The sequence below is a fragment of the Trichechus manatus genome, unplaced genomic scaffold (genome assembly GCF_000243295.1).
Source record: "Trichechus manatus latirostris isolate Lorelei unplaced genomic scaffold, TriManLat1.0 scaffold00025, whole genome shotgun sequence".
Classification (NCBI taxonomy): domain Eukaryota; kingdom Metazoa; phylum Chordata; class Mammalia; order Sirenia; family Trichechidae; genus Trichechus; species Trichechus manatus.
In genome coordinates, this window is record NW_004443961.1 from 5,113,295 (window position 1) to 5,123,895 (window position 10,601).

A 10,601-nucleotide genomic window follows, 5' to 3' on the forward strand; every position below is an offset into this window, starting at 1 on the left:
ACTGGAAATAACAAATGTTGGAGAGGCTGCAGGGAGATCGGAACTCTTATGCACTGCTGGTAGGAATGCAAATTGTTACAACCATTTTGGAAAATATATAGAGCTTCCTTAGAGAGCTAGAAATAGATAGGATCCAGCAGTCCCACTCCTAGGACTATATCCGAGAGAAATAAGAGCCGTCACACGAATAGACATTTGCACACCCATGTTCATTGCAGCATTGTTCACAATAGCAAAACGATGGAAACAACCCAGATGCCCATCAACAGATGAATGGATAAACAAACTATGGTACGTACACACAATGGAGTATTATGCAATGATAAAGAGCAATGATGAATCTGTGAAGCATCTGATAACATGGATCAAACTGGAGGACATTATGCTGAGTGAAATAAGTCAGTCACAAAAGGACAAATATTGTGAGACCTGTACTGTAAAAACTCATGAAGAAGTTTACACACAAAAAGAAACAATCTTTGTTGGTTTTGAGGGATGGGAGGGGTGGGGTGGGGGAAATACTAAATAGACAATAGATAAGTAGTAACTTTGGTGAAGGGTAAAACAGTACACAGTACTGGGGAAGCCAGCACAACTTGTACAAGGAAAGGTCATGGAAGCTCCACAGACACATCCAAACTCCCTGAGAGTCTGAATTGCTGGGTGGAGGGCTGTGGGGACCATGGTCTCGGGGAACATCTAGCTCAATTGACATAACACAGTTTATAAAGAAAATGTTCTGTATTCTACCTTGGTGAGTAGCGTCTGGGGTCTTAAAAGCCTGTGAGCAGCCATCTAAGATACGCCACTGGTCTCACCCCTTCGGCAGCAAGGGAGAATGAAGAAAACAAGATACAAGGGAAAGATTAGTCCAAAGGACTAATGGACCACAACTACCATGGCCTCCACCAGACTGAGTCCAGTACAACTAGATGGTGCCCGGCTACCACCACTGACTGCTCTGACCAGGATCACAACAGAGGGTGCCAGACAGAGCTGGAGAAAAATGTAGAACAAAATTCTAACTCACAACAAAAGACCAGACTTACTGGCCTGATAGAGACTGGAGAAACCCCAAGAATATGGCCCCTGGACACCCTTTTAGCTCGGTAATGAAGTCACTCCTGAGGTTCACCATTCAGCCAAAAATTAGCCCCATAAAACAAAACGAGACTAATGGGGCACAACAGCCCAGGGCCAAGGACTAGTAGGCAGGAGGGGACGGGAAAGCTGGTAATAGGGAACCCAAGGTTGAGAAGGGACAGTGTTGACATGTCGTGGGGTTGTTAACCATTGTCATAAAACAATAGTGTACTAACCGTTAAATGAGAAACTATTTGTTCTGTAAACCTTCATCTAAAGTACAATTAAAAAAAAAAAAAACCTCTGTTGTCAAGTCAAATCTGACTCACAGCAACCCAGTAGGACAGAGTAGAACTGCCCCATGGGATTTCCAAGGCTGTAGTCTTTACAGAAGCAGACTGCCACATCTTTCTCCTGCGGAGCAGCTGGTGGGTTCAAACCGCCAACCTTCCGGTTAGCAGCCAAGCTCTTAACCATTGTGCCACCAAGTTCTGATCAACCAAGATGCTGGCAGGGGTTCAGGGGACCTAAGTGAGAAGTAGGAAGCTATAATTATCAATTTTAACCTTTCAACAAGCTATAGTGGCAGGAACTATAGTAGCTTCGCATATAAAATGTTAATTATTTCTTACCTGCCCCTCTTTCTGTGTGACCGTGTATGAAGAGTGCTGGTGGAGACAAATACTACAATTTAGCTTCTAGGTGAGATTCTGCCTGAATTGGCCTGATCTCAAGACAGTATAATGACTGGTGGGACTCTGTGTTTCCCATGTGTAGAGTTTAAGCTTCTTTTCATCTGAGCAAAGGGCAAGATTAAATTCTGGGTGGAAAAACAGACTGAGTTTTCTGCTTGCCTTCCCCCATATCCATCCTCCTCCCTTCTATCCTTCTCCACCCTGTTCTATACCCCGGAAGCTAGCTTTTTTGGAAAGCATCACCTGGCTCTGCTCTGCTGGTTTCCATCAGCATCAGCAGAAGATGGGAGGCAGGAACAAAGAGAGGTCAGGGTATGTTTTCTCCATTTGTTCTCAGTTTCAGGCTGAGGTTCTGGTGGTGGCTCTATCCCTCCAGAACTGCAGCTCCTGACAGATGGCCCCTCCTGCATGGCTCCAGCTCACAGGGCTCTGGGAACACTATTTCCTCCCTTGCTCTTTAGTTTGGGAATGGTACAGGCTTCCTGCTATTGCTAATCTCTCGATGTCTCAATTTGGTGATTCTCTTAATCCCGCCTGTACCAATCCATATCGTTAATATGCGCGAGTTCATCGTTGTGGCCACTAGGGGGCTCATCTTCCCGCATTTTATCTATCAGTGTAGAATTATGATGCCGGATGGATACAATACGTATTCCATTGTGATCCACAGTATTTGCATTGGCTAATTTTTGGAAATAGATCCCTAGGCCTTTCTTCCTGGTTTGTCTTGATCTGGAAGCACCACCGAAACCTGTTCATCATGGATGATTGTGCTGACATAGCTTCCAGCGTCATGGCAACACACAAGGCACCACAGTACGACAAACCGACAGGTGGAGACATCAGGCTTGGCAAAGTAGAGGGTCAGCAAAAAAGAGGAAGACCCTCAATGAGATGCATTGACACAGTGGCTACAACAATTGGGCTCAAACATAGCAATGATTGTGAGGATGGCACAGGACCGGGTAGCATTTGGTTCTGCTGTACGTGGCTCACTATGAGTCGGAACCGACTCAACGGCACCTGACGACAAAACCAGCACCCGTTTTAATAGTGTTTTCATTAAAATCTCTTTAGTTGAACCAAGGAAGTAGAATTCTGATGCCTGGTAGATACACAACTGATGCATTTTAAACTGTATACAGACATTATACTCTTGAATATAAGATATATTTCATAATTTTTGAAAAAAATAAATGAAAAAAATTAACTATGAGAATATATGCCCTGGGAATTGAGACAAATATTGGTGTAGATAGTGAACCAATTTTCTAGAATGTGAAGTAAGAAGATTAAAGCAAATTATTTTAGTATCAAATAACTTTAACTGATACGTGAATTGTTTCTAATCGTATGAATTTGTGAATATACGTCTGTTTTACGTACACATATGTGTTGATATCGTTTTGCATCACAGCATGAGGATTTTCATGTTGTTACATTCATATCTACCATGTTTTAACAGTTGTATGATTTTCATCCAGTATGTATGCACCTTCTATTGTTGGATATTTCAGAAATTCTTTGCTGTTTTCAAAAACACTGTGATGACCATCTTCATAAATATAGCTTTTTAATTTTGTGATGAGTTTCTTAAGATAGATTCCCAGGATTAGAAATGCTGAGTTAAATAGTGTTTGTAAATATTTTAGAGAGAATCGATGGAAAATCCACAACTCATTGGGAGCCCTCTATCTATCCCAGGACAGTAAAATTGCACGGTATTTCCACTTACATTCACAAATTAGCAGTAAATAAATCTTTGACAGTTCAGGATGTGCTTAGAGGTATTTCCTTTTATCCAAGATGCTTCCACCAGGAGTATGAATTTCTCCATTTTCTGGGAACCAGGGTTGGCCAAGCAGCTCAGTCTGTGAAGGAAGGCAAATAGTTGCGCATTGTGGGGCTGAGGCTAGAAACCCTTCAAGGTTAAGCCATTCTGGAATGGTGTTCCCCAGGCTCTGGGAACAAGGTCTGAGCTTTAACCTTAGGCTTCAAGGATAGGGCACACCTGTAGCCCGGGTGGGATCTGAACCAGAGAGCATCACTGGAGCTTTGTACAGGCCTTATTTGGACTTTGTCCATTCCTCAACAGTGACACCATGTGGCACTGTAATATAGTGGCAGCAGTGGACAAATCAGATCCTTGCTGCCTCTCTGCCTAGAGATTGTTTTAAATTGAGAGATAATTCACATGCCATAAAATTCACCATTTTAGAGTATACAATTTAGTGGTTTTCAGTATATGCAAAAAATTGTATAGCCATAACCACTATCTAATTCCAGAACATTTTCATCATCCCAAAATCTAACTGTGCCATTAGCAGTCACTTTCTATCCCCACCTCCTGCCCCTGGCAACCAGTACTCTACTTTCTGTATCAATATTGTTGTTGTTGTTAGGTTCCGTCGAGTCGGTTCTGACTCACAGCGACCCTATAGGATAGAGTAGAACTGCCCCATAGGGTTTCCAAGGAGTGGCTGGTGGATTTGAACTGCCAACCTTTTGGTTAGCAGCTGAGCATTTAACCACGACACCACCAGGGCTCCTGGTAGGTGTGAGAAAGGAGCCCTGGTGGTGCAGTGGTTAAGCACTTGGCTGCTAACCGAAAGGTCGGCGGTTCAAACCCACCAGCCTCTCCCTGGGAGAAAGATGTGGCAGTCTGCTCTCATAAAGATCACAGCCTTGGAAACCCTATGGGACAGTTCTACTCTGTCCTATAGGGCTGCTATGAGTCAGAATTGACTTGACGGCAATGGATTTGGTTTGGGGTTTAGGGAGGGTGAAGTGGTATCTCATTGTGGTTTGGATGTGTATGTTTCTATTGACTAATGATGTTGACTATCTTTTCATGTAATTATTGGCCATTTGTACATCTTCTCTGGAGAAATGTCTGTTCAGTTCCTTTGCCCGTTTTTTAATTGGGTTATTTGACTTTTTATTATTGAGTTTTAAGGGTTCTTTATATATTCTAAATACAAGTCCCTTATCAGATATATGATTTGCAAGTATTTTCTCACTTTCTGTGGGTTATCTTTTCACTTTCTTAATGATGTCCTATGATGCCCAAAAGTTTTTAATTTTGATAAAGTCCAGTTTATCTATTTTATCTATTTTTGCTGTGCTTTTGTTGGCATATCTAAGAAACCACTGCCTAATCCTAGGTCACAAAGATGTATGCCTGTATTTTCTTCTTTTTTAGCTCTTACATTTTTAGCTCTTACATTTTCTAGCTCTTACATTTAGGCTTTTGATCTATTTTCAGTTAATTTTTGTATATGGTGTGGGATAGGGGTCCCACTTATTTTCATTGTGGATATCCAGTTGTTGAGGGTCTGCATAGAGATTTGAAGCAAAGCTGAGCCTTCTTTGGATTGAGTACATTCTAGAGTTAAGCTTAAGGGAGATGTGGGCTTCATAGGGGAGATACTAAACTATGACACTGAAGTCGTAGGAGTTTTCAAGCATTTAATTAGAACTATAAAATGATGTGGATGCACCAGTACCACAAGTCAGTGAAGCAGGTCACACCTGTTACATTTAAATGAAACAATGGACTTAAAGCAAGAATAACATTCTTTCAGTCAAGCTGTCGTCTTGGCATTAAAAGACAGCTATGTTGGCAATTTACTTTTTAAATGAATTGAATGAATACACAATGCCACCAGCAGTGAATAATTACATCACTGCACCCTTGTGTAGTAATTAAGAGCATAGTCACTGGAGCCAGAGTGCCTGGGTTCAAATCTCATCTCTGCCACTTCCTAGCTGTGTAAACTTGGGCAACTTACTTAAACTCTGTGCCTTAGTATCCTCATCCTTAAAATGGGACAATAAAAATTCTTTCCTCATAGGATTGTTATAAAAATTAAATGAGTTAATACATGTAAATCACTAAGACACATTTTCTGGCATAAAAAAAATGCTATATGTTTTGCCGTTACTACTATTTTATCTTTATTATTATTATTGTGTTTTGTTTAATTTTTTTGATAGTTGAAAAAAGTGATGATGTAGTTTGTTGAGGTTTGTCATTGAAATGGAGTAATCAGAGATGATAGGAGTTTAAGGGGGCAGAAAAGTCAAGAAAAACTTTTAGAAGCAGGGGTCTATTATATTTCAGAGTGTAACCTGAATATAACTGAGGCTTCACATGGTTCAGTCCAAGCATGTAAGAGCATTCTAGCAAAACAGAGTGACTGCTGAAGCACTGAAGAATAATGAGGATCTTCACCTGAAGCTTTCTTAAGGTGTCCCTGCAAATGTTTTGCACAGTATATCACACAGGACACTCCTAAAATCTTTAGATATTTCTCTCTTTCTAAATCTTTTCCATCCACAATAACTGCTTGTATCTCTCCTCCATTTCAACCATGAAATCTCCATAACTCTTGACTAAACCCCTAAACTCAACTAAACTCCCCCTGCAGCCCATTCAACTCATGACCCTGCTCACATGACCCTGCTCTCAGCGTGTGACTTTCAGTTTCCCACAGCTCCTAAGACACGCAGCCTAGCCTTCTACCCAGAATGCCTTGAAGTTTTTCAGAGAACATCCTTGAATTCTGGGGAATACATGATCTACCTTATTACATATTTTGCCTTCTTTCCAATTCTCCATAAGCCAGTACTATTATTCTAAATAATTCTTAAAATGCTGCAGTGGCCCACTTTCTCTTCCACATCCCTGATTAGCACAAAATTAGCAAGAATTTCTGGGTTGGGGGCTTAATTTGGGCGTATGAAATGTCTATAACTCTAGTCTGTAATTCACACATTTCTACTTTTGTTCAGCTTCTGATATAAAGTAATCTGGACAGTCAGTTCAGAACCTGCTTAATAGCAAGTCCCAGGAGCAAGACGAAGGCCTTGGACCAGTCTTGGTATCCTGCCACCAACTTCCTCTCCACTTCCAGAAAGGCTTGGAATTTCTTCTTAAGAAATTATGAGTCTCTTGAGTCTGGGCTAAAACTGGTTTCCAGTTGTTAATTTAACAAGAGAGTTTTCGTTTTATTTTTAGATTTTCTTAATTTAAAGAATGCACATGATGTGGTGAAAGCTGAAAACTCTGCCTTACCAAATCCAAACCCAGTGCCATCCAGTCGGTGCTGACTCATGGCGACCCGATAGGACAGAGTAGAACTGCCCATGGGGTTTCCAAGGCTGTAATCTTTAAGGTAGCAGATGGCCAGGTGTTTTCACCAGCAGAGCGGCTGGTGGGTTCAAACCACCAACCTTTAGGTTAGCAGCTGAGAGCTTAACCACTGTGCAACCAGGACTCTTTCAACTCTGCCTACAGTACCCGATTCTGGAACAGCATATTTTTGAAAAATGTTATCCTTGATTCCCTTTTTTCTCTTACTACTAGTATGCCTTAACAAGTTCTATTAGCTCTACTTCCAAGTTATATTTTGGATGTTGTCTATAACAACTCCTAATGGTCCCTCAGCTTCCATGCTGGCCCCTCTATGCACCATTCTTCAGATCACAGCCAGAGGGATCTTTTTAGAACAGCCATTAAGTAACTTCCCTGCTTTAAGCCATCCAGTGACTTTCAGTTGAAATTAAGATCCAACATTCTTCATTTAGCCCCAAGGCCCTACATATGATCAGACCTACCACCTCTTTCCTCACTCCACGCTCCAGCCACAGTGACCTTCTTCCTATCCCTAGAACTTACCAAGCTTGTTTCTATCTATTATGGATTGAATTGTGTCCCCCAAAAACCTACGTCAATTTGGCTGGGCCATGATTCCCAGTATTTTGTGGTTGTCCTCCATTTGGTGATCTGATATAATTATCCTATGCATTGTAAATCCTCACCTCTATGTTGTTAATAAGGCTGGATTAGAGGCAGTTATGTTAATGAGGCAGAAATCAGTCTACAGGATGAGATTGTACCTTGAGTCAGTCTCTTTTGAGATATAAAAGAGAGAAGCAAGCAGAGAGACAGAGGGACCTCATACTACCAAGAAAGAAGAGCCAGAAGCAGAGCACATCCTTTGGACCTGGGGTCCCTGTGCTGAGAAGCCCCTAGACCAGGGGAAGATGATGACAAGGACCTTCCCGCAGAGCTGACAGAGAGAGAAAGCCTTCCCCTGGAGCTGGTGCCCTGAATTCGGACTTCTAGCCTCCTAGACTGTGAGAGAATAAATTTGTTTGTTAAAGCTACCCACTTGTGGTATTTCTGTTACAGCAGCACTAGGTAACTAAGACACTACCTTAGAGCCTTTGCACCTGCTTTTCCCCATGCCTGGAATGCTCTCCTTGCAGATCCTTGCAAAGTTGACTTCATAATTCATTTTTCTAATACTACTTCTTAGAGAGGCTTTCCCTGTCCACCCTAATGACAGGAGCCACACACGCAGGTATTCAACATATTGCCCTGCTTTGTTTTTTTCATAGGACTTCTTAGTATCTGAAATTTTCATTAGTTTATTAGTTTATAATATTTAATTGTCTTTTCAGTTGATTCACTAGTGTGAATTAGTACCTAGAACAGTACCTGGAAGGTAGTATAAACTCAATAAAAGGTTTGCTGAAGAAATGAATTGTGATATCAGCCTATTTTCTATAGTGTTTCTCTGTCTTTGTAGCCATACTTTTAACAATCATCACTTCTTTCTGGCCCACCATTGCCGTTTCTGCTAGCAGCTGCCCTGCTGGGACTCAGTTAAGATAGCATTTGATTCAGGCAAGTCAGGCACTGTGCCAAACTTCGATAGCTCAGTTCGCCACCTCCAAAGTATGACCCAAATAAAACATGAGGTTCATGTGGTCTTATATTTAGAACATAGTCACTTCAAACACAAACAGACACCTGACTCCAGAAACTTGAAAAAGTAATATAATTTTCACAGTAGGTTTTTAGGAAGCGATAGTGTGATGGTTAAGGTTGTGTGCTGTTTCTTCCATAGCCAGGATTCATGGGTCCAGGAATCAAGGGGTGGAAATGAGAGTGACACCACTCACTATTACCCCTACTGACCCACTTGTAAAAGTTTTGCTTCCTCTTCCTGTAGCCCTGTGTTCTAAGGATCAAGAGATCTTAGTTCCAAAGGGAGGAATGCTTCCATCTGGAGACACATCACTGATTCCACTGAACTGGTAGTTAAGAATGCCACCTCGCCACTTTGGGCTTCTTATGCCTCTGGATCAACAGGCAAAGAAGGGAGTTACCATATTTGCTGGTGTGATTGATCCTGATTACCAAGAGGAAATCAGATTGATATTACATAATGGAGGTAAAGAAGAATATGTCTGGAATGCACGACATCCCTTACTGTGTCTCTTAGTACTACCATGTCCTGTGATTAAAGTCACATGGAAAACTACAGCAGCCCAACTCCAACATATCTGTTAATGCCCAGACCCTTCAGGAATGAAGGTTTGGGTCACCCCACCAGGCAAAGAACCACAACCAGCTGAGGTGCTTGCTGAAGACAAAGGGAATATGGAATGGGTGGTGGGAGAAGGCAGTTCTAAATACCAGTGTCCTAGTTATCTAGTGCTGCCATAACAGAAATACCACAAGTGGATGGTTTTAACGAAGAGAAGTTTATTTCCTCACAGTCAAAGTAGGCTAAAAGTCCAAATTCAAGGTGTCAGCTCCAGGGGAAGGCTTTCTCTCTCTCGGCCTTCTCATCAGTGTTCCCCCAGACTAGGAGCTTCCCGGCACAGGGACCCCAGTCCAAAGGACTCTCTCTGCTCCCGGCACTGCTTTCTTGATGGTATGAGGTCCCCCAGTCTCACTGCTTACTTCTGTCTTTTATATCTCAAGAGATTGCCTCGGGACACAATCCAGTCTTGTAGATCAGGTCCTGCCTTACTAACACAACTGCCACCCATCCTCCCTCATTAACATCATAGAGGCAGGTTTACAACATAAAGGAAAATCACACAGTACCAGAAATCATGGCCTAGCCAAATTGCTACACACATTTTTTGGGGGACATAATTCAAACCATGACAACCAGTTATCACCACGCGTCCAGCTGCAGAAATGAGGACTGTAATTTTTATGAGTATTTCTTCCTTGAATGTGTACATCAAATATTTTTGTTTTCTTCACCTGTAAAATATAAGATGTAAACAGGGCTAGTGCGTTTTCGGTTGTACACGTGTTAATTGTATCATGTTAGGCACAAGTATGACTGTAATTGTGTTTATTCAGAGATTATGTATGGTTTAAGGAGATATGCACAGGTGCCAAGTTGACAAGGGGTGAATTTTGATGGTTAAGGTTGTGTGTCAACTTGGCTGGGCCATGATTCTCAGTGGTTTGGCAGTTATGATGTAGTTTGGCAGCCATATAATGATGTAATCACCTCCATGATGGGAGCTGATATAATGTAATCACCTCCATGATAGGATCTGCTTTGAGAAGCCAGTCAGTTGAAAGGGAGTTTCCTTGGGGGTGTGGCCAGCATCCAATGTAGGTGGGCTTTCTGCTAAGGCTTGCTGGCTTTTGTTTGCTCTGGATCCTGCAGCTAGCTCCTGTTTGTCTGCAGCAGTGGGTTCAAGCATAACAACGATTGTGAGGATGGCACAGGACCGGGCAGTGTTTCGTTCTATTGTACATAGGGTTGCTATGAGTTGGAACTGACTCAACAGCATCTAACAACAACATCTATATATATGTATATATTTACACATATAGATAGATAGATTAGATGGATGGATGGATGGATAGATAGAGGGATAGAGGGATAGGGAGAGAGGTAGAGAGATATAGATGATAGTTAGATAGACAGATAGATAGATAGATAGAGATATCAAGGAAATGGCTCACACTGTTGTAGAGGCTGGAAAATTCCAAATCCG

General features: G+C 41.8%; 1 protein-coding gene across 1 annotated transcript in view; it reads right to left on the reverse strand.

The window, feature by feature from the left end:
* The window catches only part of PLGRKT (plasminogen receptor with a C-terminal lysine), a 39,768-nt gene extending 35,464 nt beyond the window's left edge, over positions 1-4,304 (reverse strand). The window contains exon 1 of the mRNA XM_023728593.1: positions 4,281-4,304. The gene's annotated coding sequence lies outside the window, so the exon portion shown is untranslated. The remainder of the gene's footprint in view (positions 1-4,280) is intronic.
* Positions 4,305-10,601: the final 6,297 nt, after the last annotated feature.